General features: G+C 43.2%; 1 pseudogene; it reads right to left on the bottom strand.

The window, feature by feature from the left end:
* Positions 1-2,292: 2,292 nt before the first annotated feature.
* Positions 2,293-26,454, bottom strand: LOC125131270 (antigen WC1.1-like; annotated as a pseudogene).

The raw sequence follows: 26,454 nt of genomic DNA, 5'->3' as shown, positions 1-26,454 counted from the left end.
GAGAAAATCTTTGCAAATGAAGCAACTGACAAGGGATTAAACTCCAAAATTTGAAACACCTTCTGCAGCTCAATAAGAACAACAACAAAACAACCCAACCCCATCCAAAAATAGGCAGAAGATCTAAACAGACAATTTTCCAAAGAAGACATATAGATGGCCAAAAAACACATGAAAAGATGTTCAACATCACCCATAACTAGAGAAATGCAAATCCAACCCTCTATGAGGTACCACCGGCCAGAATGGCCATCATCAAAAAGTCTACAAACAATAAATGCTGCAGAGGGTGTGGAGAAAAGGAAACGCTATTACACTGTTGGTGGGAATGTAAACTGGTGTAACCAGTGTTGACAACAGTATGAAGATTCCTCAGAAAACTAAAAATAGAATTACCCTTTGATCCAGAGAAAACCATGACTTGAAAAGGTACATGTGCTGCAATGTTCATTGCAGCACTATATACAACAGCCAAGACATGGAAACAACCTAAATGTCCATTGACAGAGGAGTGGATAAAGAAGACATGGTACATATACACAATGAGATATTACTCAGCCATCAAATGGAGAGAAATAACAGCATTTGCAGCAACATGGATGGACCTAGAAATTATCATGCTAAGTGAAGTCAGTCAGACAATGAGACAGCACCATCAAATGCTATCACTTACATGTGGACTCTTCAAAAAAGGACACAATGAACCTTACTGCAGAACAGACGCTGACTCACAGTCTTTGAAAAACTTATGGTTTCCAAGGGAGACCGGTTGGGGGGAGTGGGGGGATGCGCTGGGGGTTTGGGATGGATATGCTATAAAATCAGGTTGTGATGATCATTGTACAACTATAAATGTAATAAAATTCATTGAGTAATTAAAAAAGTAAATCACAACAAGTTGAAGATACTTCACAGGAACTTAATTTAGGTAGAAGCTAGAGGAGACTCAGGACATAATGGTGTATGTTACAATGCCTAGAAAAACTGCTAAAAAATATGCTAGGGTATGCATCTAAAAGGCTAACAGAGGAATTAAAGCAGAATGTTGCATGTATTCAATTACTTAAAAGAAAGTAGAACAAGAGGACCAAAAGAAACAGGAGGGAAAGAGTAAAATGGTAGAACTCCATCCACTTATATTATCATTACATGAGGTGTAAGTGGACCAAACCCTCTAATTAAAAGGCATAGACTGAGTCAATGCACCCATTAGAGCTGCTTTACTAAACAGTAGTGGTCATACCAAATCCTGATGAAGATGCAGAGAAACTAGATCTCTCCTAGATTGCTGGTGGGACTAGAGCCACTCTGGAAAAGAGACGGTTCCTTCAAAACAAAACGTACTTACCTTATAGTGTGGCCATTACACTCTTGGAGTTCTTTCCAGGTGACTGACTAGTTATGTCTCTTGATTCAGATAATTGTTATAAATGGTTGATTTTGGTAAACTTGAGTCTGATAATGGTTTGGGGAAGGAGAATAGCACTGTTTGGCGTCTTCGTCCCTGGCTCCCCAGCTGTCTCTCAGCCTTGATACAACTCTAGGAAATATGTGAGGATAGTTTGGGGTGGGAAGAGTTCAAAGTAAGCACAACCACTTCAAATTTTTACACGAATGGGGGTTTAGAGGTGTTGAGTAGCTCCACAAAAAGAGCCAGAGAAGGGAATGGAAAATACATACTAATGGAAAAGGATGGGAAATGACGGAAGTTACAAAGAATAGAAGGTGCAATTTGATAGAAAGGGCAGAGATGTAGGATATTGTCGAAAAACTAGAAAAGACAGAAGGCAGTTAGAGTAAAAGATATTGTTAGGTAGCAGCAGGTTTTTGGTGTTATTATTATTATACAAAAATTTGATAAAATTAGAAGGGCAACGACCATTTCCCTCTATCTGATCAACCCAATTCACTTTGAACCTCACTCCCAGGTTTCAGTGGAGGATAGGTGTGATATGTTGAAATATTGTTAGGTTTTTTTTGCGTTTCTTGCTCTAAGAGTAAACACCTAGTTCAGGACCAGATTTCAGAGTTTAATGTTACTTTAGAAAGCACGAATTTCTCTGTACCTAAGGGAAGGCAAGACTGGAGTCTGTGGGGGAGGTGAATAACACTGATTCTCAACTGAGGTTTCACTTGGAGAAAGGGGTATATTTGAAGATGATTTTCCAAGGTCAGCGGTGGTGAATACCCCAAGATTCTTAAGAGAACAACTTTTGTCTGTGAAGCTCAAGAGTGTTCATTACGAACAACTTCTTTACTCAGTGCCGTATGTAAAAACTCTAGAGTCAGGACGAAAACAAAACTCTCATTTATTTGAGAAACAATATTGTGGACGTTTCTTCAAAGAGCTTCTTGCTTCAAAAAGTGGCACGACATGATGCTAAGATCAACATCATCATACCCAGGATCTTCTCGTCTCAGGACCAGTGAGGATTCTTTCTCTTCCATGCTAGAGTTGACAGCTTCTCCAGGAGACTGCAGAGAGATGCCTGAAACAATAAGGAGAATCCCAGTTTGAGTGGTGACAAGAAGACTGGATGTAGTCCTATGGTGGAAGGAGACTAGTCAAACTGACTACAGAATATCTGTGGAAACACAGCCCTTTTCTGAAAGGCTAGATGAAGCTACTTCATACACTCTCAGCTACTCATGCAAAGTCTTGTCTTGACCTTGCCAGTTGGAAAGGAGACAGGCATGCCTGTTCCACACCAGTCTGCTCTGATTTCATAAGGAATGGAGGCAGGAGATGACCAAATAGAGTGCCTCAGATGCCCCCTGCTCAGCACCTTGATAAAAGATCAAGCCTGACCTGTAAGTATTGATGAGAGCAACTTGCTTCCTGTGTCAGATGCCAAAAGGGGGACAGCTCAACCAAATTCCAAAACCCCTGCTCCCCAAGGACCACATGTTCACCCAGAAGCAGAAAGCCTTGTCCTGGGGGATGAGGGTCTTCTTTTGTCAATTGAAAGAGTGAGAGAAAATTGTGTCTTGGTTTCCCTGGAGGGCTGAGATTTTATGTCTCTTTCATTGCCAATTCTGCTCAAAGAGTGAGAAATATCATCATTAAACATTTGGTTTAATGTTTCCAAAACAAATTTTTACAGATCTTACATTTTACTTACACTTCTATTTACAAACTTTCCAGAGAAAGTATACTTCAATTAAAAAAATTGCCATCAAAACAAGAACTTTCCAGAGTACTTCTCACAATACGAAAGAACCGCAAAACTTGCTGTCAGAACATTCATCAATCTGGGGTATGAAAATAGGAGAAAAGCCTCTGCAACCATACAGACCTGTCCACATCCAACTGATGGTGGACACAGACACAGAGAACACACTTCTCAGAAGATGAGATGAGCTACAATGTAACAAGGGTGAGGCAGAGCTGATCTTATCTGGGAATAGGTGTGTACTGAGATCCTGACAGTAAGTAAAAACAGACTATTGATGAGCCAAAAGTAATCTCCTCCATGATAAGGAAGTCAGCCTACTGAGCTGTCCACTCACCTGTCTGGGAATACCTGTCACCACCTCCATCCTCTGTGGGAAAATAATTCTCACTCCTCCCAGGAGAGAAAGGAATTTCAGGAACAGGTAACTCTTCAACATCATCATAACCACTTCCTGTGGCATTGACATGCTCTCCCCGAGGCTCTAAAGACAGAGAAGGACTTAGGTGGAGTAGCAAAGTATGGGCTGGACTAAGGGATGTCCTAAGTCCCTTCTGATGCAGAGACTCTAATGGATGATAAATATAGCCACCATATTCCAGGGTTGTGCCAAAGGCATGTATTTGATCTCCATGTTCTCAGAAATCATTTAAATCTTCAAAATATTTCAATGTATCATGGCCAATCATAGTTTTCTAACATGGCATCTCATACTGTAAAGCATCAACAAAAGCTATTGTGCCATGAGTTTCAGGTACTGTTTTCAAGCATGTGATACTGAGCTGTCACATATATTATGCACATATCAGTGACTGGGGAGGATGAATCTGGACCAAGAGAAGGAGGGGTCCATGTGCCTTCTGAAGCTTTGGGAGTCACAGGGCTGGTAGGAAGAGGAAGCCTGGACATCAGTCACTCAGAGACAGGATATCCCGCCAGTCCCAATCTCTGGATGCCTGGGTTTCAAAGCCTTCTGGTCCTTGGTTGAATCTAATCTCCATGAGTTACCCATCTTTACACTCTGGAGAAGATCCAGGTGGGGACATTCTCTTTTCTCAGGTTCCTTGTGAGGAAGAGGTTCTAGTAGTGGATAACTACAGGCATCAATCACTCCATGTATTCCAGGTCTTATCAATATTAATAGTTTTGTCTCAAATAAGTGAGAATTATTTGGTTTGGCTTAAAAAATAGTTTTGTCTCAATATGCACAAACTCCATGAAATAATTCAGATCGCATAGTACTGCTCTGTCCAAGCGTAGCTCACAAATGTTCCCTTTAGCTAGAGAAATTTGAGCTTATCCATGTGGAGTGTTATTTTCAAAAAAACATGGACTTTGGATCTTTCATAATACATTAGATGATGGCTGTATCTGAGGAGAAGAAGTTGTGGCTGCAGAGAACTGAGGTCCCACAGTGGGCAATCCTGGACTGGTGAGAAGAGATCCTTCCTATTCTAATCACAGGAGGGTTCCCTCACATAAGATTACCCCTCCTCATCCCCTCCATCCAAGGGAAGGCCTATCTCTACTACCTGGAGCATATTCAGGGTCTCCATCCTCCTCAGTGTCCCCTGTGTAATATGGCAGCCGAGTCACTGAGTCATCAGACAGGTTTGCTGGTAGGGAGAAAAACATCACAGACAAACAGAAACATTGCCCATAGCAGGAAGCCCGGCGTCATCGGTTTAGAGGAAATACTGAGGCTTTGTACTTGTAGAGAAGGGCTTGCAACTTGTGTGAGTTTGAGCTAGTGTCTGGGTTCGTGCTTGCTACAGGTAACACACAGCTAGCTCATGGAGAGAGCAGAGGGCATGGGACACACCTGGGCTGTCCAGTAGGTCCTCCTTCTCTGGTTTTATGAGGTCATCAATCTCCTGGTACAAGCCTTCATCGACAGCATCTTCAAAAGCAGATAAGGCTGGGAAGCAGCAAGAGTTTAGAGGCTGTCCCTGGAGATGTTCCCTTCACCAACAGACCCAATGCACTTGGGGAAACTCTTCTGGGATGCCGGGGCTCTTTTATCAGCCTTCTAAAACAGAACTGGGTTTCCCGACCCTGACCTTCATCCCACACATTCCACACTCAATTTCTACTGAAATTTCTCCTTCCTGTTCACGCAGGAAGTTATAATTGTTGAGAGATTTGACATTCAGTCCAGGGCCAGGGCTGGATTCATCCTTTCAAAGCTTTTCTGTCTATTTTAGAAAAGTTGGAATTTTGAGAGATAATGAGGTTGGAGACCAATACTTGTGTATTTTCTTGATGTCACACCTGGATCAATACCCTTCCCACTACTTTCCAGATCATTTAGCATCCCTACAGCCTACCTTGGTGCTCTGCTCTCCATCTGTGTAGCTGAATCCCCAGGATAACGAGGACCAGGAAGAGAAGGGCCCCCAGTATGATACAGAGGATCCCAGGAAGGGAGAAGAGGCCAAGGACAGGAGCCGAGCCTGCAGTGGTGCCTGAGGACAGAGGGCCATGAGGTTTCAGGAGGATTATAAGACCAGAAGAACACCCAAATTCCTCCTTATCCCAGTCATCTTCTGAATCCTCAAGACCATGAAGTCACCATTCAGATACAATGGGTCTGTGTGATCCCCAAGGTGAGACTGATCCAGGTCCTTCCCTGAGCTGTGCCAACTGTCTTCTGGATCTGCTTCTGAAGGGTTTTTGCTCAATTAAAGCTGGTGAAGCTCTGGACATTACAGCTGCCACTACTTAGGAGGAGTATAAACTTCTGATCATTAGGCTTTTCTGACTGATACGGAAATTTGCTCAAAAATACATGTACAGTGGAGTTCCTTGAAAATATGGGAGTCTCCTCTAACACATGGCTCGGAGCCACAGAACCACTTACTTCCACGAGCCGGGGGAACTGTTGTCCTCTCGCCTGGAGAGAAGTGAAAAAGAATAGATCACTATATTGAGTTGGCCTGAGAAAGCCATAGGGTTACTCTTACCATCCCTGGCACATTGAACTGTTTCAGGTTCCAGGAGATCAGGCAGTAACCTCTCCTGGAGCCAGAGCGCCAAACAACTGATTATTCCAGAGAAGGTTTCGGGACACAAACTTTCATGTCCTTCAGTCCTAGCCCCTCACCTGGTCCTCCACTCACCAGAGCACCTCACTCCAGCGTCCTCCTCGTGCTTGCAGTCGCTCTGCCCCCAGGGCCCCGCAGCACAGTCCCACAGGGAGGACTCCCTGCCCCTGCACTGCACCTCGTCCAGCCAGATGCTCCCACTTCCGGGGCCAAATGCCGCATCCCGCAGGGCTTCCAGGGCATGGCCACAGCCCAGCTGCTGACACACCACCTCGGCCTCTGCCAGGCTCCAGGAGTCATCACACACTGTGCCCCAGGAGCCGCTGTGCCACACCTCCACTCGCCCTGAGCACACGCTGTCTCCTCCCCTGAGTCGCAGCTTCTCTTTGTCTGAAAAGGCAAAGCAGCCCCACCTGTGACTGCCCCTGGTGGGAAGGAGGGAGCCCCTGGGAGCCACAGGGGAGGCTGGAGGGCCTGACATACCTGTGCAGGGGGCAGCAGTTGGGCAGCTCTTGGGTCTCCTTCCTGCAGAAGCGAAGGAGAGGGACGTCCTGAGTCAGGGACAGCTGGGGTTGTCTTGTCCCCCAAACAAAGTTATCTGTGATCTTTGGCTCAGTGCAAATGACAAGTGAAAACACAGGCTTCATAATCTAATGGGCTCAGACTTTCACTTGATCCTTCATAAGCTGAAATATTTTTTTATTTACTCGTTTATCAGTCTCCATATCCCAGAACAAATGCACGTATAGACACCTACAAATATATCTACACACACACTTACACCCCCCATGAAAGCTCTAATAGTGGAAAGACTTTTCAAATCTTATTCACTTTGTTTTTCAAGGACTGTGCACATTGGATGCCCACATTCAATATGTGTGGAGAACTCCTTTAAATACAGTGGTGTGGGTTTGATAAATATTTATGTATTTTTCATTTATTTATTTATTTGCTTATTAGGACTGAACCTGCAGCATATGGAAGTTCCCAGGCTAGGGGTCAAATCAGAGCTACAGCTGCTAGCCTACACCACAGCTGACGGTAACGCCGGCTGCCTAACCAACAGAGCAAGTCCGGGGATCGAACCTGCATCCTCATGGATACTAGTCAGATTTGTTTCCACTGTGCCACAATGGGAACCCCGATAAATATTTACTGAATGAATGTATAGTAGTTGAACAAAATCCAGTGAATATAATTCCTTTAAATTCATCCTAATCTGGAGTTCCCGTCGTGGCACAGTGGAAACAAATCCGACTAGGAACAATGAAGTTGCGGGTTCAATCCCTGGCCTCGATCAGTGGGTTGTGGATCCGGCGTTGCTGTGAGCTGTGGTGTAGGTTGCAGATGTGGCTTGGATCTGGCCTTGCTGTGGCTCTGGTGTAGGCTAGCAGCTGTAACTCCGATTAGACCCCTAGCCTGGGAACCTCCATAAGCCGCTGCTGTGGCCCTAAAAAGACAAAATAAATAAAGAAAGAAAGAAAGAAAAGAAAATCTTATTTGCAACAACATGGAAGGAATTCAAGGGCAATACGCTAAGTGAAATAAGCCAGTCAGAGAAAGACAAATACCACATGAGCTCACTTGCATGGGCATTCTCAAAAACATAAACAAACAAATTCAGAGATGCAGAGAAAATTTTGGTGGTTGCCAAAGGTGGGTAGGTCCTGTGGGATAAATGGGTAAAGGCAGTCAAAAGATACACAGTTACAGCTATAAGATAAATAAGTTATGGGCATGTGATGTCTAGCATGGTGACTAAGCTAGTACTATATTGTGTGTTTCAAAGCGGGTAAGAAAATACATCTTAACGGTCTCATCTTAAAAAAATTGTAACTATGGTGATGGATATCATTTCCCAATACATCCAGATATACAAGTGTTAGGAAGTACAGCTGAAACCAATGTTATGTGAATTATATATTAATTATAATGAATTTGTGGATTAAACGAGCTCCATCCAAACTTCATTTTGTAGACTTGATTTATCACTTACATTTAAAAATATGAAATCTGGAGTTCCCGTTGTGGCGCAGTGGTTAGCGAATCCGACTAGGAACCATGAGGTTGCGGGTTCGGTCCCTGCCCTTGCTCAGTGGGTTGACAATCCGGCGTTGCTGTGAGTTGTGGTGTAGGTTGCAGACGCGGCTCGGATCCCACGTTGCTGTGGCTCTGGCGTAGGCCGGTGGCTACAGCTCCGATTCGACCCCTGGCCTGGGAACCTCCATATGCCGTGGGAGCGGCCCAAGAAATAGCAACAACAACAACAGTAACAACAACAACAACAACAACAAAAAGACAAAAAAAAATGAAATCTCACTAACAACATACTACAGGGTTCAGACGGACACACAGAAACGGACAGTAAGTCACCTGCACAGGAGACATAGGCTTCCTCCTTTGGATAGCACGAATTGGAATTCCAAGGGTCAGAAGGACACTCCCAGAGAGAGCGATCAGTTTTCCGACACTGGATTAAATCTACCCACCGGGGTCTAGAACCTTCCCTAAAAGCCACCGAAGAGTTGAGGGTTCCACTGTCCCCACAGCCAAGCTGCCTGCAGATCATGGACAAGGTGATGTCTTCCATGGGGCTGTGGCAGACACCGCCCCAGGTCCCGTTGTAGAAAACTTCCAGCCACCCTGCACACTCCTGGTCCTCGCTCACCACCCTGAGGGCCAGGGACTCTGCAACGGAAAGGGGGGACCACGACACAGTGAGCCCTCCACTCAAAGCTCTGGGGTTTCTTCTCTCCCAGAAATTGTGAACACTCATCCCCAACCAGCTGAGGAGATGCCCACTGGGAGACAAGACTGAAATCTGTCTCTCTTTTATGTGACTTTGTCCATATCTGTCTGTCTTTCTACTTCTACCACAGTGATGTAGTGAAAGATGAACCAAGAGGAAGACCAACATGGGCACCTGCAGGAGGGGGCAGTGAATCCTGCTTCCTGACAAAACCTCCAAAATCTATGTGAAAGGGTTGTGGATAGTGGTGCGATAGCTGGAATCATCCCTGGAACCTGTGAATGTATGACTTTACTTGGCAAAAGGGATTGTAACAATGTGACTAAAATAGAACCTTGAGATGTGAGATTAAGCTGGAATACTGTGGATTGACCACGTGAGCCCAGTCTAATCACATTCTCAGACCCACTGTCATAAAAGTGGATTACTCTTCCCAGCTGTGGTCAGAGGGAGCGGTGACTATGCATAATGATTAGAAACATGCAACATTTCTGGTGATGAATGAAGGAGGCAGTGAAGCAAGAATTTCAGGCAGTTTCTAGAGGCTTGAAAAGATAAGAAACAGAATTCTCCCCACAGCCTCAGAAGGGAAGCAGCTCTGTTGAAATCTGGATTTTAGCCCAGACCAAGTCTGTTGGAATCTAATCTACAGAACTGGAAGGCAATAAAAACCTGTTGTTCTAAACCACTGAGTAGTAATTTGTTACAGAAGCAAATGGAAACTAGTAAAGTGGGTGTAAGATTTTGTACCAGACATAACTGAAGAGGGAGCCCTGCTTTCAAGTGGAAACTGTAAGAAATGGCTCTGCCAGGAGATACTGCTGAGAGGAAAGCTCCAGAACCTCAGCTGCTACAGGAGCAAGCGAAACAGCTACTTCACATTTGCTACAAAGACCAGCTCCCTGTGAGGAAGCGTCCTTCTCTGGCCCTTTCAGCAACTCTCTCTCAGGGCTCAGATCCCACCTCCAGGGCCCCCACCCCTCCCCAACCTGTGGACAATGTTGAGCGGACCTGAGCAGATGACCCCTGCGTCCTCTTTGTGTCTGCAGTTGTGCTGCCCCCAGCCCCAGGAAGGGCACTGCCACACGTGGGACTCCTTTCCTGTACAGTTCACGTCATCCAGCCAGATGTGGCCTGAGCCCGCCCCGAAGTGAGCAGACCCCAGTGCACTGATGGCATCTCCACAGCCCAGCTTGCCTGCACACCACGTGCGCATCGTCCAGGTCCCAGCTGTCATCACAGACGGTGCCCCAGGAGCCCTGGTGAAGGATCTCCACTCTCCCTGAGCAGTAACTCCCTCCATCCACCAGGCGCAGCTGTCTGCTGTCTGAGGAGAGAGAGTCAGAAAAAGAGGTGGGAGATTTACACAGGGAAGGAGGAGGGTTTTCTGGTCCTATGCGACCCCTACCTGAGCAGTTGGCGGTGCTCTCCTCTGAGGCTGCAGAGCCTGCTGGTTCAGACAGGGAGTCATTGCACTGAGGCAGCCCCTGGGTCTGGTTTCCTACAGAAACAGCAATGAACAGAGGGTTGGTGGGGTTGGAGTACAGGACCCTGAATTAAACTAAGTAATAACTTGGGGATGGGGTCTGAGATGAAAGCAGTAACATAGCCATGAAATTATCATAATTTTAGAGTTCACTTTCTCCAAGGAGAGTTCTGCTTCTGACAACGTCACATGTTTTTTAAAAGCAGCTTTTGCACTAAGAATGAGTTGAATAAGGGACCAACACAGCTGGCATTGTTTCTACATTGTTTTCTGTGATTATACACAAATAATAATATTTTAAAAATACATTAAACTCAGAACACACCTTGGCCTGAACTTAAGAATAAATGAGCAATCAGAAGAACCATATATCACCATGAAATATCTTATTTTGAAGCCAGTTTTCCAGCACTCTTTGCCCTTAGGGACATTCCCCTCCAGGAGCAACCTGAGTACCAGTTAGCCCTTCCCTCTCTTACCTGAGCAGATCACAGAGGCTGTGTTTCCATGGGCACAGTCAGGAACACCCAGGGCAGTCACAGGGCAATTCCACAAGAAGGACTCAGCCCCAGAGCAGCGAAATCGGGCTTTCCACATCTGATCACCTCCCTCTGCTCCCTTCGGGGTGGAGAGGGCGACTCCACAGCCGAGCTGACGACAGACAACATTGGCATTGGCCGTGGTCCAGTGGGAGGCACAGAGTGTTCTCCATCCTCCAGAAATATTCATCTCCACTCGCCCCGCACACTGAGAGGTGTCATTTCTCATGAGCCGGACTTCCGTGTATGCTGGTGGGAGAGGACGGGATTTCAGCAACATCTTGATTTTCCTGAACTGGGTTGGCAGGGAGGTTGGGTCCTGATCTGCCTCTCACCTGAACAGACAACTTGAACAGCTCCACTGTGGTGACAAGTGCCTCCTGGACAGGGCACTCTGGGGCAGGACCAGAGCTCAGGCTCCTCCCCCTTACACCTGAACTCTTCAGGCCAGACCTGGTCATCTGACCCTCTGAGGGGCCTCTGACCCAGGACAGACACAGCCTTGCCGCATCCCAGCTCTGCACAGATGACCTGGGCGGTGGGGAATGTAAAGTTCCCATCAGACACTGGCGTCCAGTCTTCTCCAGAATGCACTTCTACTCGCCCTGAGCAGGGTCCATTCCCTTGAGCTAGACGCACAAATCCTAAGAGAAACAAGCAAACAGCAAAGCCAGGGAGGGTTCATGATCCTGGCTTGGCAGAGGAAAACAATGTGTTACAAGCAAGGGTGTGAAAGCTTTTCTTTTCCAGGGCTGGGGCCTGGAAAGAGAGTTTGTCAGTCATTGTCAGATTTGCATTTTCATAGGAAAGTTTCTAAAGAGAAATCCAGGATTTGCAGGGTCAGTGTGGAATGGCTGATTCCCAAGAATGTATCTTTTGAGGCTGGTGAGGAATGTGAATTCCTCACCCAATGGTCTGGAAACTACAGGGCCCCCTCCCCCAAAATGCCCTGTAGTGGGCATTCAAAATTGGGTGCATGGGTATGACTGATCTGAACTAACCCAGAGTGAAACAAGTCCATGGGATTCAAGAGGTTTGAGGTCTATGGGTCAGACAAGGTTCGCCAGCCATCCTGAGATTTCTGAGGCTAGAATTCTGGGCAGCTTTCTCTGGGGAGCCAATGCTTAAGTCACTGAGACTAAGGAACAACACGAGGGATGGATGTGCCAAAGTGTAGGCAGACTTCTGGCTCAAGGGAGGAAATACTGATTTTATAACAATCCACCCTCATGACATCACTTTTTTTCCTCATAATTTTTGATGGTAAAAAATTCCAAGAGTTTCTTAGGTGAGCTGATTTTGAAAGGAGTTCTCCTCAGATGAGTTTGGATATTAAGAAAGCTCAGAGAGTCATAGGAGAGAAGGGGGCTGGTCCTGGCCATCTTTCTTGAAAGCCTGGGATTTATCAATGAACCTGGGAGAGGGTGAGTTCTCAGTGGCAGTGTGCAAGAGAGCTGAGTTTCTTGTTTACTTCATTCTAGGGGGTTTTGCTTCCAAGAAATGGGTATCTTAGCAAATGCGATGGAGTGACAGTAACTTTGTGTATTTTCTTCCTACCTCTGTGCTAACTGCATGTTTCTTTCCTATTTAGGTTCTTGCGAAATAGCCAGCATGCTGCCAAAAAGGAGAGTGAGGAAGAAAGAACAGAAAGCAAACAAGCCAGACACAATTTGGAGTCTTCCAAATTGCAAAAGCCCTGGAATGGATGAAAGACAGAAATATTGGGGGAAAAAATACCCGTCCCACATATTTTTAGTACATTTTATCCCCTGTGTTGCTACCATTTGCCACCTAATCCTTCTAGCCTTTCCCATTTCTCCCACAGCAGACAAGAAAAAACAAACAAACAAACCAACCCTCTTAAGCGCTACAAATGGATCACAAGGGAACTCCAAGAGGGAAGCACTTCTATAGAAGTGGAGTGTGGATGGGGTGTGTGGTAGGTTGAACTGGGAGTGGGTGGAGTATGAACCTGAAGGAAGGAGACCAAGGAAAAGACTTGTGATCATGATTTGGTCTTTCGGGAGCCTTTTTTTTTTTTTTTTTTGTCTTTTTCTAGGGCTGCACCTTTGGCATGTGGAGATTCCCAGGCTAGGGATCTAATCAGAGCTGTAGCCGCTGGCTACACCAGGGCCACAGCAATGTGGGGTCCAAGCCATGTCTGTGACCCACATCACAGCTCACGGCAATGCCAGATCCTTAACCCACTGAGCAAGGCCAGGGATCGAACCCGCAACCTCATGGTTCCTAGTAGGATTCGTCAACCACTGAGCCATGACGGGAACTCCCGGGAGCCATATTCTGAATAGAGAAAAGGTAATTCAATTTGAAAAGAATTAAAACCTCGAATCATAAAGAACCATTTTAAAGGTACACTTGCCTGATTTCTGAGTGTGCTTATGATTATTATTTATGTGCATGGTGGAATTCTTTCCGATAAAGGACTCTGATTGAGGACTTGGAAAAAATATTCCAACAGAGAACAATCTGCCACAGACAGCAGGAGAAAACAGAAAAGACACCACAGAAACTGAAGAATGGAAGGATTAGCTTGAGCCTTTCTATGGGAATGAAGGGTGAGAGAGAAAACGCTGTGCTTGCCCTTGATTATTTATCCATTTCCATCTCCCCAGACAGGCTCAGGTTAGGACCCCTAGTCTGGTCTGGTTGGGAATTTGGTTATAGGCTACTCATTCTAATTAAAGCATTTCTTCTTTTTTCCTAAACAAGCTGTTAGTTTCTGCATTATCTCATGATATTATAAATTTAGAAAGAACAAGAACTATTCCTTGCACACTGTTTTATGTAGCCTGACACATGTCAGACATTCAAATATATGCTTGATAATCAATAAAGTCTTAGACACATTGGGAAAGAGCCTCCTGAGACAAATTATTATTTTTGATTTTCTACTTTATTTTAAAGTGTCATAGAAAATTTCATGTGTTAACATTGCAAGAAAATTTATGAAATAGGTTGATATGAGAGGATAAGCTATTATATACAATAAAACCAATCATGTTTCTTGTGTAACAGGAGACTAGAGTGAATGTAGTAGAATATAACTAATAGACTCAACGACACACATACAAACATAGAAATTTAGTATTTGAAAAAGGTAGTTTTTTTTTTTTTTTTTTGTCTTTTGTTGTTGTTATTGTTGTTGCTATTTCTTGGGCCGCTCCCGCGGCATACGGTAGTATTTTAAGTCACTACAAAAGGTAGATCATTCAATAAAGAGTGCTGAAAAGCGAGGGATCGATTTGAAAATAATAAAATAAATCTTTATTTGCTATCCATCTCAAAAATAAATTTTGTGATAGATAAATGTATATATATCAGATTGAGGCATGAGACTTTGAAAGAAAATGATGAATTATAGATGTTCTTTGAAAAACAGGGTTGACTGTGAAGAAGACACATTCTATGGCTTTCTCATGAAAGTAATTTTTTTCCTCATGTCATTTAACATGACCCCGTATTTCATGTTGACTGACATCGTTTGAGTCGGCGATGTAACAGAAATCTTGTCATTGGTCTATGATTTGGGAAGGACTTTCTAGTATCTGCCCAAGACTGGTATTGTTAGTGAGAAGCGAAGTTTTACTAATCCACTAGTTCCACAGATGTTGTCATCTGAGGTAAAGGAGAATCTGGGCTCACTGCGGATGTTACCCGCTTGTTGGGTGACATTTATACACTTATTTATAAGTTTCTGTGCAAATGAGGGCCAAGGAAGTCCGTGACTGACATGGAGCTCTTCACTGAGCTCCTCACTGGTTCATCTGAAGAGAGTGAGTGAATTTTTTAGGGTGAAGACTAGGATAGCTCCGGACCAGTTTCTTGTCCTTTTAATGGAAATCAGTCTTGATCTGACCTCAAAGGTGTCAGGATACATTTCTGAATATCTGCCTAAGCAGAGAAAATGGCAGAGGAAAAGCAGTTTTATCCTGGACTACCGAATTTAGAATTAATATGTTTATGCAATGCCACAGAAACTCCAAAGGACCAAAATAGCAAACATTGAAGGTAACCAAAAGCCCCTAAAATTTGAACCCTGTGTCTTGTACCATGGAGAACTAGGGTCACATGTTGGGTCATAGATACGAAGAGATACAGACACACCATTACTTCAGTCAAAAGGAAGAAGAACTCAGCCATAAAAAAGAATGACATCATGCCATTTGCAGCAACATGGATGGAGCTAGAGAATCTCATACTGAGTGAAATGAGCCAGAAAGACAAAGACAAATACCATATGCTATCACTTATAACTGGAATCTAATATCCAGCACAAATGAACATCTCCTCAGAAAAGAAAATCATGGACTTGGAGAAGAGACTTGTGGCTGCCTGATGGGAGGGGGAGGGGGAGGGAGTGGGAGGGATCGGGAGCTTGGGCTTCTCCGACACAACTTAGAATAGATTTACAAGGAGATCCTGCTGAATAGCATTGAGAACTTTGTCTAGATACTCATGTTGCAACAGAAGAAAGGCTGGGGGAAAAATGTAATTGTAATGTACACATGTAAGGATAACCTGACCCCCTTGCTGTACAGTGGGAAAATTAAAAAAAAAAAAAAAAAAAAAGGAAGAAGATACCCAGGCCCGCACCAAGCAAAATATGGCCTCTTTCAGGGCTAAGGTCAATAAGTGTTCAGTCTGTAAATGATATTGGAAATGCTTGAGCACTATGCTCTTACTTTAGACCAGAGAAGATAGAGTCTAGGGAGGTTCTGTCACAAGAGCCATTTGTGCAAGGTCACAGAGTTAGAGACGGAAGCCCTTCTGTCTGCTTTGTGCTCTCAGGTCGGGGGTTACTGCCCAGCATCTCATCTTCCTCCAGGTTTGGTGTTCAGTGTGCACCATGGCCCATTCTCCTTGGAGCTTCACCTCTACTCACTCTTCTCTCACTTGCAAGAGAGACATCAAATTGAGTCATAAGAGGGATCTCAGGGGGCCAGTTCTTCAGGAAAGTACTCTTTCTGCACCTATGCCTGAACCTGGGAAGCCTCCAGTTTTCTATATGTCAGCTTCTGCTTAGGGCTCTCTGGGCCAGAAGAAATACTCCCTCTTACTGTTATAACTTTGGGGCTCTGTTTTGTCCAGGGACGCGGGAGAGCAAGGGTGACCAGTTTGGTTTTCATCACTTGTCCTCTAGATCACATCCCTATTCCTCTCCCTTTGACCAAGACCGCCTCTTCTGTCCTGCCTGTAGCTATGATGCATATCTGCATCCAGACCAACTCTCAGGGCCTCTGACCATCAGCCTCTCCTGCCCCTGTATCCTCTGGCTCTTCATCCATCTCTCCAGTTCCTACTAGTTTTGATTAGCGTAGAACACTGTGTTGCGTGAGTTATAGGAAGTGTCTGTTGCATGTGGTAGTTGGCCAATTTCATGTGGTTTTATTAAAGATAAAAACACCTTTTTAGAATTTGCCTTGTTCCAGGGACTTTGGTAGATGCTGGGAAATTAAATCCCAATAAATCAATATTCATGTCTTTGTGGGGCTTTACATCTAGTGGAGGAGGAGAACAAGTAGACAGTTTCAAGCCCTCTGAAAAGTTCATGAGAGACTTGGGTGGTTGCAGAAAGGGAAACTGTTCCATTAGAGGATTACTTATTTACGTAAATCAACCCCACTTAAGACAAAATGAAAATTGTGATTGGATATATCCTTGTCTTATCTCCTTTTGTATAAACATCCTGTGTCCCTAGGTACACACAGCATCCTCCACATCACACCTGGACCCACAGTGCTATTCAGAGAACCTCATGTCCCTTTGTCAGCTTCCATTGCCATCCCCTCCTTCCTGGATACTATCAGCTTCCTTCACTTTACTAAAAAAATTATGTTTGTCCTAATATTTTGTAATAACCTACAAAGAAAAAAATTGAGAAAAATATAAATATATGCATATGTAACTAAATCACTTTGCTATACTCCTGAAGCAAATACAGTACTGTAATTCAACTACACTTCAATAAATATATTCCTATTAAATGACCCCCAAATGCAATTCTCTCATACCACTGAAGTCATCAGATGTAAACTATATAATCCATTTCCGTACAACACAGGAATTAATATTTTTATTGCATCCACCATTGACTTGTCAGTGTATGGCTAAGTGTTCCTACAAAGCTTTAATCTATAAAGACGTTTTAAGAGAAAAAATGGAGAGATAATCTTTTTCTATTAATAATGTAATGAGAACCTATGAGTCAGAGCATTTCATCCACAGTTCTCTGGTCCTACCAACCAAAGCGCTATGAATATTTACATCTAAATTGTCAAGGAGACTTGCAATTTGGCACAAATCCATAAATTCCTTTCTGATTTGTTTAATGGTATCCTCTGTACCTCCACTCACACTAACCTAACCCAAAATAGAGTCTCACTACACAAACAGAAACAACTCCACCAAGGAAAGTACATCCTCGTTCTTGTCCCTCCCTTCCATAGGCTCACCATGCAAAGGGAATGCTTGTGTTATGATTTGAAAATGCTTCACTCTTTCAAAAAAGCAACTTATAGGAGTTCCCGTCATGGCGCAGCGGTTAACGAATCCGACTAGGAACCATGAGGTTGTGAGTTCGATCCCTGGCCTTGCTCAGTGGGTTAGAGATCCGGCGTTGCCGTGAGCTGTGGTGTAGGTTGCAGACGCGGCTCGGGTCCCGCGTTGCTGTGGCTCTGGCGTAGGCCGGTGGCTACAGCTCCGATTCAACCCCTAGCCTGGGAATCTCCATGTGCTGCAGTAGCAGCCCAAGAAATGGCAAAAAGACAAAAAAAAAAAAAGCAACTTATAAAAGAATTGTGAAGATTAATTTTTTTTTTGCCTTTTTTGCTATTTCTTGGGCCGCTCCCGCAGCATATGGAGGTTCCCAGGCTAGGGGTCTAATCGGAGCTGTAGTCACCGGCCTACGCCAGAGCCACAGCAACGCGGGACCGAGCCGCGTCTGCAACCTTCACCACAGCTCACAACAAGGCCGGAGCATTAACCCACTGAGCAAGGGCAGGGACCGAACCTGCAACCTCATGGTTCCTAGTCGGATTCGTTAACCACTGCGCCACGACAGCAACTCCTGAAGATTAATTTTAATTGGGATAATAGATTAAACTCTGTCAGGTAAGACCACTGGAGAAGAAAAGAATAGCAGAAATGCAGAAGAGGAAAGCAAATGAAGCCCATTACTCTGTGCACTCAGGGAGGATGGGTAGATGTCCTAGACCTCTCTAGCCCATCCATCTCCTATTGGCCCATGATCAGACACCAGCTTCCTTGGATCTTTCCAATCTCTCAATCAGTGATTAACGCACAGACCATACCTGAGCATATGACTCCTGCATCCTCTTCATGACCACAGTTGTGCTGCTCCCAGCCCGGGGAGGTGCACTTCCATAAGTGGGACTCCTTTCCCGTGCAGTTCACGTCATCCAGCCAGATGCGTCCTGATCCTGACCCGAAGTGAGCTAACACCTTGGCTTCTAGGCCTTCTCCACAACCCAGCTGCCGGCACACCACATTCGCATCGTTCAAGTCCCAGTAGTCATCACAGACGGTGCCCCAGGAGCCCTGGTGAAGGATCTCCACTCTGCCCACGCATCGACTGCCCCCATTCACCAGGCGGAGCGGATTGCTGTCTGAGGAGAGAGTCAGGAGAATGGACATTTACACAGGGAAGGAGAAGGGTTTTCTGGTCCCATGGGACCCCTACCTGAACAGGTGGCGGCGCTCTCCTCCGAGGCTGCAGAGCCTGCTGGTTCAGACAGGGAGTCATTGCACTGAGGCAGCACCTGGCTCTAGTTTCTTATGGCAGTGATAAGAGAATAATAGGGTTGAAAAATATGGGAAAAAAGGAAAATTTAAATTGAAAATACTCTAGCGAGTAGTGTGAGACAGGAGATATAGCCCAGGTCATATGAGTTAACCTCTGGTCTGTAGAGTTCTTCATAGCATTTGAGAAAGATACACAGGAAATATTAGCCTCTCTACCCCGAGCAGTTAAATCAGTTCAGAGTCATAGCAAAGGGCTGGCAGCTGGTTGGATTTTTTTTTTATACCCCCCACACACTTTGCTGCCATTGACCTGAGAGTTAAAAGGATTAGATTAAAAGGAATGGAGTGAGGAACTGGTCTCGTCAGAAGCCTCGGCTAGCAGCCGTGAATCCTCTACTACTTAGAATCGTTCTTGGTATAGTCATTCCAAACTAAGAAACATACCATGATATGCCATGGTTTGCCTCAGAATACTTCACTTACAGTTCACAGCTTCAGACTCCAGATCTGGATTCTTAGTTTCAAAAAATATAATCTCTCTAAGTAGATAGTGGAAACTTGCATGAGAGAGGAGGTAAAATATTGATTGGAATTGGCCAAATTCCACTGGAACTCCTAGAATGGCACTTCTTTTCCCAAATAAATCTCATCTCAACTTGGATTTTGTGTCAGGAGTCACTGTTGTTCAACATGTGGAGTGATTTAGTCTTTAGAGGGAAAACATCATGTATTTCTAACCCCACCACAGGGAAGAAATAGGTTATATTCCTGGTCTGAAAGCACATGAAGAAACAGTTCTGACAGACTCAGTGTATTATTCTCTCCTTTTGTATGTAAAAAGTGATGTAAAGAAAGATTGAATAATGTGTAATGATGTTGCACTTTAAGTAAATGATGAAGTAAAGAAGAAAACCTAACATTTTCTACCTCCATGAAGAATGGAGGGATTCACATCAGCCCAATGATCTTGCTGTCTACAGCTTAAAGCCTGGAAAATGTTTTTCAAAGAAGTAAATTTATTAGACACTTGTGAACATAACACAGACTAAATGTGCTGAAATTCTGAAGAGTGAGACCATGAAACATGTTTCAATGTTAGCCAAGGATCTACAACTACTTTTTCTCTGTGGGAATTTCACAATTTGGTACATGGCTTAGAATCTGGACTCAGGCAATCAGAGGACAGATAGGCCAGTGTAACTTTGAGGGTTACCTGGTGCTGAAGCGACAAAATAGGAGACTTGAAAGCCACTCTCACATAACAAGTTGTCTCCTCAAATATTTGCCCAGTATACAAGCTGTGAAGGGCAGGAGGACAAAGAACTATGTAAAAATTTTGGAAAGTAGAGTAGATATTCCCTCATTCTCTTGAGTGCTGAGCTACCTAAAACTTCCAAACTGTCAATTCAAAGCCCTGAAAGCCCATGGCGTAGAAACAGAAGAATGGAAGGTACACGGAGTGTTACCGAAACTGCAATCCAGACTGGTCACAAGCTCTGTTCTAGGTTGTATACAGATATTTGGGTGATCTGCAATCTTTCTCCCACCTGCCTAGCAGAACAAAAGGTGAATCCTTTCAGGTGTTAGAAAATATATGTGGAGGGCATTCCCTTGTGGTGCAACAGGTTAAGGATCCAGCATTGTCACTGTGGCAGCTCAGGTTGCTGCTGTGGCACATGTTCAATCCCTGTTCCAGGAACTTCCACATGCTGTTGGTGTGGCCAAAGGGAGGGGGATGGGAAGGGAAGGGGGAGGGGGAGGGGGGAGAGGGGGGAAATGTATCTGGAATTTCTTTTTTTTTTCATATATAATTTCTAGCATTCAATAAAAATTCCATGGCATATGAAGGGCTGATGGCATGGCAAATGAACAAAGTGAGAAAAAGTAGATAAGAGAAAGCAGAGGCACACATGATAGAGATGCTGGATTTGGCAGATAAAGATTTGAACTACGATCAATTTGTATTTAGGAAAAAAGAGGGAAGCAGAGAATAAACAGGTGAAAAGATGAAAAAAATTAACAAAGAATTGTAAATATATAAAATATATGAAAGGAACAATTGCCCACTGAAAATAAATGTCTAGAATGAAGGATCAAATGAATAGAATTGAGAATTGAATTGAAGAATTGAATGAATATCCTTTTACATAAGTCAATACAGCAATGAATGACTTAGAGGTATCCTACAAATGAGAGGTGAGAAAGAGAAGAAAGATAAGGAAGAGGAGAAGATAAACAGAGACAGGAGTTCCCACCATGGCACACTGGGTTAAGGATCCAACTGCAGCAGCTCTGGTTGCTATGGAGGTGCAGCTTCAATCCCTGGCTAGGTACAGTGGGTTAAGGATCTAGTGTTGCCACAGCTGTGGTACAGGTCGGAGCTGTGGCTCAGATTTGACCCCTGGTCTGGGAACTACCATATGCCATGGGTGTGGAGGAAAAAAAAAAGGCTAAACAGAGACAGAGTAGCAGAAGTACTGTTTGAAGATAAAATGATTGAGAATTTTTAAAAATGGATGGAAGGGTGTGAAAAGTCCCACACCTAGTAAAGCTGATGAAAATCAAAGAAAAAAGGGAAAACCTGGAATAATAACAGCTTGTTTAATACAAAAGAATATGCAGAAGAAGAGAAAAAAAGAACATAATGCAGATGGGTCAATTAAAAGTAAAGTGTAGCTACTAGCCCAACAGTATCAGTATTGTATGTACAGGAAGTGGATTAGATACTTCAAATAAAAGCCCATGTAGATAAAGCAACAAAATTCACCTAAATACTCCTTGCAGGATACTCAGTGCCTATATGAGGATAAAGAAAGTTTGAAAGTAAAATGATGGAAGACAATGTATGTACTATGTAAACACTAATCTTTAGAAAACTGTGTCAATGTCACAGAAAGTATACTTTAAGGCAAGATACCCCAATTGAGTTAACGAGAGAATTTTCATGATTATAATGGGATAAATCCTTACTAAAAACATTATGGATATCAAAATCCAAGAAAGATATCAGAACATAGCTTTGAGGAGTTCCCGTTGTGGCTCAGTGGGTTAAGGACCTGAGGTTGTCTCCATGAGGATGAGGATGTGGATTCGGTCCCTGGCCTCACTCGCTGGGTTAAGGATCTGGCATTGGTGCAAGCTGTGGTGGAGGTCACAGATGCACCTCGGATCCCATGTTGCCATGACTGTGGTGTATGCCTGCAGCTGCAGCTCCAATTCAACCCCTAGCCTGGGACCTTTCCTATGCAGCGGGTGTGGCGGTAAAAAGAAGATAAGGAAAAACAAATCATAGCTTTGAAATATACTTGGAAAAGTGAAAAGAAATAGACAAAAATCACTATTAAAATGGGGAACGTTAACACATCCGATAGCATGCTGACAAAGCATACAGAAAAGAAGGAAGAATGAAGGAGATATAAAACAACAGAGCATATATAGCACAGTGCACCCAACAACGAAAGAATTCACATTACTGTAAATGCACTAGGAACACCTAGCAAAATGACCATATGCAGCTCCCGTCGTGGCTCACTGGTTAACGAACCTGACTAGGATCCATGAGGATGCGGGTTTGATCCCTGGCTTCGCTCAGTGGGTTAAGGATCCAGCATTGTTGTGAGCTGTGGTGTAGGTCACAGATGCAGCTCAGATCTGGCATTGCTGTGGCTGTGGCATAGGCTCGCGGCTATAGCTCCAATTCGACCCCAAGCCTGGGAACCTGCATATGCCGTGGTTGTGGCCCTAAAAAGACAAAAGACCAAAAAAAAAAATAATGAGCATATGACAAGACAAAAACTTTCATAGAAATGAATTCATACAGAGTGTTTACTCTGATCACAGTGGAATAAAAAAAATAATAATTAATAAATAAATATAGGTAGCCATCCCTATGTGGAAAAGTTAAGAAACATCCTTCCAAAACAGTACCTCGATCTGGAATAAATTTAAAAATTAGAAAATATTGTAAAGAATGATAATAAAGATGTGGTATATAACTAAATTCTTCTAGTGAAGCTAAAGTAGTGCCTAAGGGAAATTTATACCCTAGACTTAGAAAAGAGGAAAGACTGAAAACAAAAAATTGTAAGCTTCCGTTTAAGAAACTAGGAGATGAGAAAATAAAGCCTAGAGGACATAGAGAGTTGAGGATTAATGAAGAAAACACAAATTAGTGAAAAATAAAGTAAGCATAAGATAGGGAAAATAGAGGAAAAACTTTCAAATGTGGCTCATTGAAAATTGATAAACACTGAGCAATACGGAACAGAGAGAAAAATGAAGTTAACATATCAAGAATGAAGAGAGACAGCACTGTAAGTCATACAGGTCTTTGGTAATAATTTTACTGAGATGCAATTTACACACTTAATGGGGATAAATAGTCAGAAGAGTGCCAATTTCTCCATGACCTTGCCAATACTGGCTTTGAATCTAAGCCATTCTGATAGGCGTGAGGTAAGAGCTCACTGTGGTTTTGATTCACATTTCCCTGATGATTAGCAATGTCAAACATCTTTTCTTTTTTTATTATTTAAAAAAATTTTTTATTGTCATTTCCGCAACACGATTTTTTTTCTACTCTACCGCATGGTGACCCAGTTACACATACATGTATACATTCCTTTTTCTCACATTATCATGCTCCATCATAAGTGACTAGACATAGTTCCCAGTGCTACGCAGCAGGATCTCATTGCTAATCCATTCCAAAAGCAATGGTTTGCATATACCTGTTGGCCACTTGTATGTGTTCTTTGGAGAAATGTCTGTTCAAGTCCTTGGCCAAAATTTTAATTGGGTTATCAAAGTGTTTTGTTTTTTTCTTTTTTAATCTTGGGTTGAAGGATCTCCTTATATATTTTGGAAATAAACTGTTTACATGACTTGTTGCAGGTTGCCTTTTCACTCTATTGATGTGTCCTTTGCTCTGCAGAAGCTTTTTAGTTCGATATATTTGCATGTGTCTATTTTTGCTTTGTTGCCTGTTCTTTTGGTGTCATACCCATGAAATCATGAAACAATGCATTTTCGTTTTGTGATGGAACTGAGGTATCACATATCTAAAATGTAATTTCTATCTGGTAATGTATCACGCCACCACACAGGGTAAGATAAATTCAGGTACAGTAATGTTTTACATAGTCTTTAGTGGAACTATAAAATTATTTGCAGAAAATAAAACAGGATTAAAAGTTATTTGGGGATGAATAATGGCATTTGCAACATTGCATTAAAAGCCGAAATCATAAAAGTAAACATTGTAGATTTGATCATATGAGCCCCCTTCAGATGCATAACCCTAAAAACATTAAAAAATGAGGGACTTATTTTAAAAAATCATGTAAGAAAAACACTAATGATATTCTTTTATAGAGACTTCCTACAACAAATAAGAAAATTTAAAACATTCCAGGAGTTCCCGTGGTGGCGCAGTGGTTAACGAATCCGACTAGGAACCAGGAGGTTGCGGGTTCGATCCCTGCCCTTGCTCAGTGGGTTAACGATCCGGCGTTGCCGTGAGCTGTGGTGTAGGTCACAGACGCGGCTCGGATGCCACGTTGCTGTGGCTCTGGCGTAGGCTGGTGGCTACGGCTCCGATTCAACCCCTAGCCTGAGAGCCTCCATATGCCGCGAGAGCGGCCCAAGAAATGGCAAAAAGACAAAAAAAAAAAATTCCAGAGGAAAAAATAAAAGTGGTTATGAAAGCTATCTTGAGATTGCAATATAAGAAATAAGGTAACATTTTTTATAATGGTCTATTAGAATAAAAACATGATATCATGCACTTAAGACAAGATTATAAAGAAAATAATAATACTTTTTAAATTCAGTTAATGTTGCTGAGAATGAAAGCTATTGAAACTATTCTGATGGACAACTAGGGAATATATGTAAAGAGAGTCCTTTTAGAATGGTTAACTTGAAAAAATAATAGTGGCTTTTCTATTAGATTAATGCTGATGTTCATAAAATTTTTATCACAGCATTGTAATTGAAAACATTAATGTAAGGAAATAGGATTAGATAAATTATGATTCAATAACAGTATGGCTGAAATAGGGGCAACCATACAAATGACATAGAAGATATCTTAACAGGGCAAAAAGAAATTTTGAATACATTTTTAATTTTGAAAGTGGATATAAAATGGTGTACAGGAACTTTATGATTCAACTGAGAGAGAGAGAATGAGTGAGTGTGTGCGTGCAGACTCTGAGATTTAAAGCAAATTCTTTAGAAGAAATCTAAAGGGAGCTGGCCGATCCTGACCTACTGTAGAGACTCTATAACATGTGCCAGGCTCAGGAAATATTTAATGCTCTTTGGAACCATCATACCAAGGTTGAAATTGCCAAGTTGATAAGGCAAACTCATGTGAACTGAATACCTTAGTATGTAAATTAGTGCTTTGATGATAGGATCCTACAAAAAGTTCTCTCTGAGGAAACATTATGCTTGAGGGAGGTGAGCTTTATTCTCAGCCTAAGGAGAAATTTATTCACTTCTCCCATGGCTAGAGAGCCCCAAATTTAATCAGAGCACCAATGTTATATTTCATCTTGAGAGTCCACCTCTATCCATAAGAGCCTGCACAGCCTGAAAAAGGATAACCATCATTATAATATGGCCCACACCCAAGGAATTGGAAGTTTGAAGAAATTTAACACGGGAGTGAGGAGTAGAACTTCTTGCTCCTGTTGGGAGGAACAGAATTTCCTGAAGAAGAGAGACAGAGATTTCTGACTGGGGAGGCTTGAGATAAGGAGGGAACAATGGGATAAGGAAGGGATGGAGAGGTGAGGAGCTCTGCTAAAGCAGTCAGGCTTAGACTGCAGGGGCAAGGTTATCCAGGGGGTGTGATTATAGATTATGCAGGGAGGGCTTTCCTTGCAGAAAGGAAAGTTTCCATATCTGCCCTCATCATACGTACATTCACACATATCGTCATTCTCATTACCACCACCAACACCAAATCCAGCAGTGTGGCTTAAGCTACCAGTCTGAGGGTGTCAGTTCTATGGACTCCTATCTAAAAGATTGACGTCCTGCCGGACAGATATATTTTTTTACACTTTTAGCCTTCATACATTCTCCCCCCACACACCAGTCTTGAAATAATACATGCACATGCACGCACACACACGATCCATAAGCTAAGACCAGAAATAACTAAAATACCCACGGAGAGCACACAATATGGAGTGCAGGAAGGGTAAATCAGAAACCCAGGCTGAACAGGTCCCTCAGCCACAATCCATGATAGGAAAACCGGGAAGTGATCATTTTCTGAGCTGTTAGGTGTTGACCCAAAGGGCTAAAAGACTGACACCAGTCAATCAGAGAATAAAATTTATCTCTCTGCAACATCTTACTGCTTAACTTGAAAAACAAAGCCCCATGAGGGGAAAAATCAACATTCACTCTATCTAAGGATCACATTTGGTGAAAACCTATGGTCCATAGAGAGGTGTGGTCTTTACAACACAGGGATCCTTCCCTCCAGAATCGTATGGCTAATCCAGTATCTCAGCTGATCTTGAGGATGCTTACCTTGAGCACTCGACAAGACACCGAGGAGGAGAAAAACAAGTCCCTGGAGAAAGCACTGCATGTTCATGGTCGTGCCGACCCTCTTGTCTTTGGGCAAGAGCCTCAGTTTCCTCAAACCATGCAAGGAATC

The sequence above is a fragment of the Phacochoerus africanus genome, chromosome 7 (genome assembly GCF_016906955.1).
Source record: "Phacochoerus africanus isolate WHEZ1 chromosome 7, ROS_Pafr_v1, whole genome shotgun sequence".
Taxonomy (NCBI): Eukaryota; Metazoa; Chordata; class Mammalia; order Artiodactyla; family Suidae; genus Phacochoerus; species Phacochoerus africanus.
The sequence above is the reverse complement of the archived record's forward strand: the minus strand, read 5'-3'. Positions and strand labels throughout refer to the sequence as shown.